General features: G+C 38.2%; 1 pseudogene; it reads right to left on the reverse strand.

Moving 5' to 3' along the window:
* Positions 1-7,159: 7,159 nt before the first annotated feature.
* Positions 7,160-8,210, reverse strand: LOC102974415 (phenylalanine--tRNA ligase, mitochondrial-like; annotated as a pseudogene).
* Positions 8,211-8,945: the final 735 nt, after the last annotated feature.

The raw sequence follows: 8,945 nt of genomic DNA on the forward strand, positions 1-8,945 counted from the left end.
CAGTTTCTCAGATTTTCCTTGTTTCTGATGATGTTATGAATTTGTCAAATGAACACTTGTTAAGTGTATTACAGGGTGTTGAATGGTGAACATGGTTCAACAACAGACTACAAGGGAAATTGAAATAGAGCAGTTTATTACTCACAGGTCCTGGAGGGTGTACCTGGCATGCCTTGAGGGGCTGTGTGGGGAGTCAAGGCAGAGTTCAAACAGAGAGAGAGAGAGAGAGAGAGAGACAAGACCTGGGGCACATGCCTTTATTAGGGTCCCTGAGTAGAGTGCTTTGGGTTCCTGGGCTAAGGCTGGATTGGTCAATTCAAACCTAAAGAGTGAAGTTTTAGTAGCCCCAAGGGAGTCTTACCTAAGGGTCACAAAAGGGGAAGGCATCTGGAGGCAGAGGAGACTCTTGATCACAAGGGCTGTTGGAGAGTTGCTATCAGGGACTTACATTTGCTTGTGACTCTGCAAGCTTCTGTATAGGGCACCTCATGCATGAGTAGCTGAGTGTCAATTTAAAGCACCTTATATTCAGCTTGGCCAAACAAACTGTATGCTAAAGCAGCAACACCATGGAGTAGCATAGCTAAACTCTCAACAAATGAGCTTTATGGTTTTAAAGATTACTAGTCAGGTATTTTATAGAATCCCCCTCAATCTAGGGTTGAAATTTAATTCTCTTCAGTTTATTTTTCCGTTCCCCTTTCAATCCTTTGTCTCCTAAAAGTGGCAATTCTGATGTACCCAATGTATATTTTTGCTGTTTGGATGTATTTGTTCTTGGAAAGTGTATAAATGATGAACATTTCATATTTGATTAAATCATCTTTTTTCTTTTTTACTTTAGCTTTGATAATGTCTACTAACCTATTTTCCAGTATGGTTTTCAACTGCTTTCCTGTGTTAAGTTTTTGTTAAACACATCTTTTGTGTTTTTAATACTAGTTGTTGGATTTTTTTCCAGCTTTATTGAGGTATAATTGACAAATCCATATTGTATATATTTAAGGTAAACAGTGTGATAATTTGATATAAGTATATATAGAGAAATGATTACCACAATCAATTTAATTAATATCCATCACCTCACATAGTTACCATTTTTTGGTATGTGGTGAAAACACTGAAGATCTACTCTCTTAGCAATTTCAGGTATACAATACTCTATTATAAGCTATAGTCACTATGCTGTACATTAGAGCTGCAGAACTTATTCATCTTATAACTGAAACTTTGTACATTTTGACTAACATCTCCCCATTTCCCCCACCCCTGGTCTTTGGAAACTACCACTCTAGTCTCTACTTCTGTAAGTCTGACTTTTTTAGATTCTACATATAAGTGGGATCACACAGTACTTGTCTTTATCTGACTCATTTTACTTAACATAATTTCCTTAATATTCATGTTGTCACAAATGGCTAGATTTCCTTCTTTTTATAGCTGAATAATATTGCAATATATATACATTCTATATGTATAACATTTTCTTTATCTACTCCTCCGTCAACGTAGGTTGTTTCCTTGCCTTGGCTACTGTGAATAATGGTGCAGTAAACATGAGAGTGGAGGTATCTCTTTGAGATACTGATTTCATTTCCTTCAAATATATGCCCAGAGGTGGGGTTGCTAGATCATATGGTAGTTCTGTTTTCAGTTGTTATTCTAGAATATTTATTCAAAAATTATCCTTTTAGATTCCACTTCTACTGACATTTTATAATGTGCCCTCTATTTTCTTGAACATATTAATCACAAATATTTTAAAGTCCATGACTAAGTCCGATAATAGTAACGTAGGTTTGTTTCTATTTAAAAAATATTTCTCTTGATTCTTTATGTATTATTTTTATTGAACTCAGATAGTTTAAAAAAACAAGTTGTGGTTCATAATGTTTTTATATTTCACCAAAGATGATTTTTGTTGTTGTTGTTTCTGATATGCAGAAAGGACATACTACCTTTATCTAGACAAAAGTTGAGCAGTTTTGAGGTTATATTTCAGTCTCTGTAAGGTCTTCTTCGTCCTCATGCCAAGAGTAGAGCAATTCAATTGGTCCAGTTGAGGTCTGAGGTATTTGCCAATGCCTCTCACCTCTTGGACAACACTTTCTACAAGACTTCCTACCTCTAACCCAGTGTTGAATACAGATCAGCATATGCCTCAAGGTGAAAAGTAAGGCAGAATATTGGGCTCACTTCAGATGCCCCTTTTCTTCAGCATGTGAAGTCCCAATGCCTTACTGACCCATGAGACTGTTGGAAGTTCTGCTTATATAGTGCTTTGTACACAACTGTCTACTCATTAACTTTTTGCACAGCATTACTGCCTAATTGAAAAATGCCTGGAAGAAAAAGGGTGGAGTAGCAGATTAGACTCACTTCGGTGATCCTTCTGTCTCCAGAGATATGGTCTATCAAGTTCCAGCTGCATTCGTAGTAAAACATCTTACCCTGTTGTTTTTAGACAAGAGTTAATCTTTTGTAGCCAAATCATATCTTCCAGAAGAGGAAGTCCTTTCCCTCACATTACTATTTGTCCTCAGTTATACATACCGTTCCTTCTGTCTGGAATACCCTGTCCAAGTTATTCATCTAGCTAATATTTTCTAGACTATCAAATAATTGTTAAAGTGTCATCACTTGGAACTTTCATTGACTTCAATTATGAATAAGTGCCCTATCCATATGCTATCACAAAATGTTGCATAAATAATTCTTCATATATATGACTGTAATTACGTATTACTTTTTTCTTGAGAGCAAGATAATATATAAATATAATATACATATACACAAATATATACATAATTATATCATTTCCTTGTCTGCAGGAATACATATAATTATGTATTATAAATAATTTATTTCTACATAGTTATTTTATATATTTATATATAATCCTACACTTGAGGAAAAGATAATGAATACAGTTACATATGTCATATATGTTATATAACAATATATAAATATAGTACATATAAATATATATATCTTTATTTTAATTATGCTATCACATTGCCTAAAATAAGGTGTGATTTAAAATAATGTCTTTGAATGTGTGATTTTTTTTGATAGATTAGAACCATTGTGAAAACAGAAAAATGAACATAGATATCATTCATAATTTTTAAATAATTAGTATAACTGTTTGGCAAAAGTAAATTGATTTCCACAGAGGCTTCATTTATCATCAGGGAACATTTTAGGACTGACAGATTAGGATATTAATAGTCATAGACACAATCTGTTGTTCATTAAACATTGCACCTGAACAGATATTTCAGATCACCTGTAGAAAACAAGACCAATCATTCTAAAATTTTCAAGCAACCCAAGGAGAAGTTACAGCAGGAGCTAATCAGCTTGTAGAAAATTATTCTAATGAGCTTCAGAAGTGCTGTTTTCATCTCTTTTGTGGCTTGAATATATTTCATCTATTACTTGTATCTAAAATATTATCCATCTAACAAGTTTTTGTTGTTTACGTTTTACGATTTCATGTTCTAGTTCCTGGGGATATAAGAGTAAACAAACTGTAATAGACAAAATATATGTATAAAGAGTATAACATCATACAAGATGATATGGATTGGGGAAAAATTAAGCAAGGAAGGAGGATAAGGAGTTGAAAAATGGTATTTTAAAATACTGTGGGGTGGGGGAAACGTCACTGAAAAAAACAACAGTTGAATAAATACTTGAAGAAGGCAAGGAAGTGAGTGATATGGATATACGAGGGAAGAGCTTTCCAGGCAGTGGGAACATAGTAATATACTTTTCATTGAGTGTCTCTATCCTCCTCTAGAAACTCTGATCCCTTACTATTCAGATAACAGGTGGGGAAAAATAACATGCAGAAGGCACTTCTGCGTCTTAACTTTTTATGAACTAAAATGACACATCATTTCTGCTCACATTTCTTTGGCCATAACTAGGCACATGGTCTCATATTGCTAGAGATGCCGGGAAATGTACAGTAAGTCCCCTACATATGAATGAGTTCTGTTCCGAGAGCACGTTTATAAGTCCAGTTCGTTCGTAAGTCCAACAAAGTGAGCCTAGATGCCCAACTAACACAATCAGCTATATAGTACTGTACTGTAATAGGTTTATAATACTTTTCACACACATAATACATAAAAAACAAACAAATGCAAAAAATAAAGAAAACATTTTAAATCCTACAGTACAGTACCTTGAAAAGTACAGTAGTGCAGTACAACAGCTGGCGTACAGGGGCTGGCATGGAGTGAACAGGAAAGAAGAGCTACTGACCGAAGGAGGGAGACGGGGTGGGAGACGGTAGAGCTGAAGGATCGTCAGCAATAGGAGACGGAAGGTGAGCTGCAATTTCACTCACACCTGACGTTTATGGAATGCATGTTCACATCCTTGAAAGTTCGCAACTTGAAGTTTCATATGTAGGGAAATGACTGTACTCCAGATGTGTACCTGGAGGCTGCTGGAGTGGGGCTAGGAGCTTGGTGTGGTAGCAGTGGTCTCCTCTGCATCGAGAAAGGTGTTGCTGTTAATTTAATAAAATTTATTGTTTTCATTTTTAAATGTTAGAAGCGTTTTTGATTTAGGAAAACAATTGCAAAGATAGCAGAGACACCCTCATGTAACCCACATCCGGTTTCCTCATTTTTAATATCTTGCATCACTATGGTATATTTGTCACCATTAATAAACAGTTATTAATAAATTACTATTAACTAAAGTCCATATTTTATCCGATTTCCTACGTTTTTTACTTACTGTCTTTTTTCTGTTGCAAGGTACCATATTATATTTTGTTGTCATGTCTGCTTAAGCTCCTCTTGGCTGAAATTCTCAAATTTTCCTTGTTTTTGATGACCTTGATCGTTTTCAAGAGTCTTGGATAGGTATTTTGTAGAATGTCTGTTGATCGGGATTTGTCTACTGTTTTTCTCATGATTTAATTGGGTGTCTAAGTTTTGAGAGAAAGACAACAGAGATAAAATGTCATTCTCATCCCTTCATACCAAGGGTACACACGATCCACGTGGCTTATTATTGTTTATGTGAACTTTGATTATCTGCCTGATTAACCTTCATCACCTGGCTGATTTTTTGAAGAAGGTAAATACTAGCATATGTGCAAGCTTTTTGGGAAAATAGACAAGAAAGTTGAAAATGGCAGATGTAAGAGAATTAGGGAAGGTGATATTAACCTAGTCCACATTTTGTGGTGTTTGTAAGAAGCAAGGACAGGTCTTCCATAGGAACTAGAGGAAAGGGAGGGTATGGGACACAGTGCTTCTCTTTCCTTAGGGAAATGGAAACAAAGTCATGAGCTGAGTGTGTGGATGGGGTAGCATATGCTGAATGTTTCCAGACAAGTAAGAAAGCATATGGAATTTGAAGTTATCTGTCTTTATTTATGAAAGGGCATATCAATATCTGTGTGTCTTGTATTTATCTGTCACACATGGACATGGTCATATATGCAAAACTGAAAGCCAGAGTGAATCACAAGTATATTTATTCCATGTATTATTTTTTAACTGTATTGGTGCCTATGTACACAAAGAGTGTGTTTGTGTGTGCATCTGTGTTTATATATATTCAGTGTGATCTAATGGCAGTTACTAAGAATTTCACCTGTTCACCTGATTGAAAATGATTCTTTGACTCATTCCATGAGGGTTCACATCTACAGGAGAAACAAAATACTTTGTAATAAAGAAGATAAACCGATTCCTACATTACTACACAGGTACTGAAATCCAAGTACAATGAAGAAAATATATTTTTTATTGTTGTGTGCATATAACCCATGTCATCTTGTGTATCATTTATGTAAATATATATGTGCACATTAATATTATAACAGAGAATTAGTTTGTGGTAAACCTTTTAATGGTGATATATCAAATGATCTTGAAATTTATATCTGATCCTAATTCATAGCTTTAATTTAAATATACTTTCACTTTTGAAGAGAATGCTTTTATCTGATATTAAAATGAAAACAGATGGTTATTACAACTTATGGAAACCCTTGCTGTTTCATATGGAACATCTGTTTACAAACGAGCCTTCTGTTTCCATACTCATGGTAGTTTTCCTCTTTTATGTGAGAGAAACTGTGAGTAATGTGAGTTTTTTGAAATGGAGGTGAATCAAACAACCATAAAATGTACTTGAATTTGTACAATCAAAACAGATTTCAAGGACATGACAGCTTTTCTTTGGGCCACTTGACTACTAGAACATTAATTTCACTTTTATATCTTGAATCGTTGACAGGCAAGTGAATTTTCTCACAGGTTATATATAGTTTTTGGTTGTTGTTATCCGTGTAACACCTTTATTCTAAGGAAGTAAAAGTTCCTTGCAAGGCCTAACTCACCTAACTCTCTTTGAAACATAACCGTATCATTTCAGGTTATCTATCTAGATAAATATTTTTCATTGTTAATAGACTTACTAATTCAAAAGGATCAACAAATCTACCTAAAAATGTTTATTTCGCATTTTTACTTTAAAATTATATTTTTTTCAAAAAGTAAATTGCTGACATCATACATAAGAATATAATTCTTCTGCATTAAAGGAAAGAAACAGAACGTTTAATTTACAAGAAGAGACAATAGTATGAATTAGTACTTTCCTTCCAATTAAGAAAAAGTTTGCCCCAATTACACAGATATGTCATGCAAGGAATATTGTGATTAATATTTTAAGAACACTTAAAAATTTGTATCCCTCTTATATTAATGTTGTTCAATGAGACAATTACAATTGCTCTTGTGCATTTGAAATATACATTCTGCTACACGCTACTTGAAACCAACCATATGCATACAATTCTTGTTTTTTTAGTGTGTTCTAATTTTTAATTTTGCTTTTCAAGAACAAAGGAATACAACACTAACAATTTAAAAGAGGAAAAAGCTCAGACCGTAAAAACAAGTATAAAAAGAGTTGTTGAATAATTCTGATGCCTGCTGAGGCAGTTCCTGTTATTAGCCAATTAAAGAAAGACTGAATGTGAAGTTTCTAAGTGACCTTTGGTATCTGAAATGTAACAAGAGTATACCCATACCAGCTACAGGGGTCAGAGGGCGGGAGAGTTGGAAGGCAACACCCAGGCGGAGGCCCCATCCTTTTAATATCACGGCTTCCGTAAGCCTCACAGTCTAGGAATATTATTGAAATGATCTCTATCTCTCTTTTCAAAAGAGCTAAGGTCTAACATGGGGTCGAAAGTCAAAACGACAGGGCTCAAACACTCCCGAGCCGCAATGTGGTCACGTGGTACTTCGTTGCTCTGGGTCCGGGTTCCCTCCTCATCTCCAAAAAGATGTGTCATAAGCCTGGTAAATGTTTGCTTAAGGTCAAACTCTACAAGCTTCGTGGCCTCCAGGGTATGTGTCTCCTGTTTATGGGCAGAGCGAGAACCCTGTTCAAAAAGCTGCAGCTTTTCTCCATCCTTTATGCCAGCAAATAACTGGTGCCGGGAGAAGAGCCGCACGGCCTCCAGCTGGTGGAACACAGGGTGGTGCTGGGCATCGATCCGGTCGCGCCGGTACACGTCGCCCACCACCAAGAAGGCGTCCAGCCCCGCGCGCAGCAGGTCTCACTGGTGCGCGGACGTGTGCGCGCGCAGCATGTGGGTCGCGCGTTCAGGTAATAGCTGTCGCCCTTCTTCCGGCTGGGGTGGTCGGCCGGGACGAGCAGGCTGTCGAAGTTCTGCCAGGTGGTGACCACCGGGGAGAGGTCTTCGTAGACAGAGAAGAGGGGCGTCCCCGAGCGGCCCACGTACCGCGCGTAGAAGTGTTGCTTCACCCTCTCCTTGAGAGCCACAGCGGGTGATGCGGCTGGTTGTGCAGGTTCCTGCCGACCCTGGACAGGACCTCGCGGGACAGGTTGCTGTAGCCGTCCTGGGGGTAGGACTTGCCCAGCAGCTCCACCGCGCCGCCCGGGGTCCCGGGGGCTCCCCGGGCGGCGGGCTTCGGGGCAGCGGCCCTCGCGCCCAAGGCCTGATGCTCAGGGCCTCGGCAGACCCCGCTGGCCTTCCTCGCCAGGTGGATGTGCACCTGGGCAGCTCTCCTGAGAGCCCAGTAAACCATCGCAGCAACTTCTTTCACGGGGTCTCCAATGTGCAGAAACTGGAACCTGGTGCACAGCTGATGGGAATGCAAAATGGTGCAGCTGCTGTAGAAAACATTCTGGCAGTTCCCGCCGCTGCCCGGGAGACGGGAGACCAGCCCGGGGTCTAAGTCCTGGGCGCGGCAGGCTCGCTCCTCTCCGGGCCCGGCTCCAGCTCACCTCGGCGCGGCCCGCCTGGGCGCCACCATCTTGCCACCTTGGCTACCACATTTTAAAAATAAGATATTTAAAAACTTTTTTAAAAGCACTATATTTGGGCATATTCTTAGAAATGTCAGAATTCTTAAAGACAAAAATGCTTCGATAGACATTATGTAGTCTATATTTTCTCTTCTTCTTTTCGTTCTTTCTCGCTTTCTTGCTTTCTTCTTTCTTTCTTTTCTTTCCTCCCTCTCTCCCTCCTTTCCTCCCTCCATCCCTCCCTCCGTCCCCCCCTTCCTTCCTTCCTTCCTTCCTTCCCAGTTTAACACATAAACTGAGGCCCTAGAAGTATACACTGTGTAACATCAGATGTTATCTTGACCATATCAGGCATATTCCCAATAATCAAGCCCAAAACACAATATTTAAAGAGACAAACTACTTACGTTTGCATTCCACAATGGAAAACTGAGAAAGTTTGAGTGACCTCAAATATCACATGCCATATATCATGGTTGAACCAGCTCTATCAATTTGTTTCATCAAATTATAACCATTGAACCCCAGTAAAAATAAGAACATGAAGGTCTTCTTTCTCCTTTTTCACAGAAATTTTGTGAATTTTGTGTAGTCCTTCTTTATATCCTCCAGAAGGACCCTGCTTC

Source organism: Physeter macrocephalus, chromosome 13, assembly GCF_002837175.3.
Source record: "Physeter macrocephalus isolate SW-GA chromosome 13, ASM283717v5, whole genome shotgun sequence".
Taxonomy (NCBI): Eukaryota; Metazoa; Chordata; class Mammalia; order Artiodactyla; family Physeteridae; genus Physeter; species Physeter macrocephalus.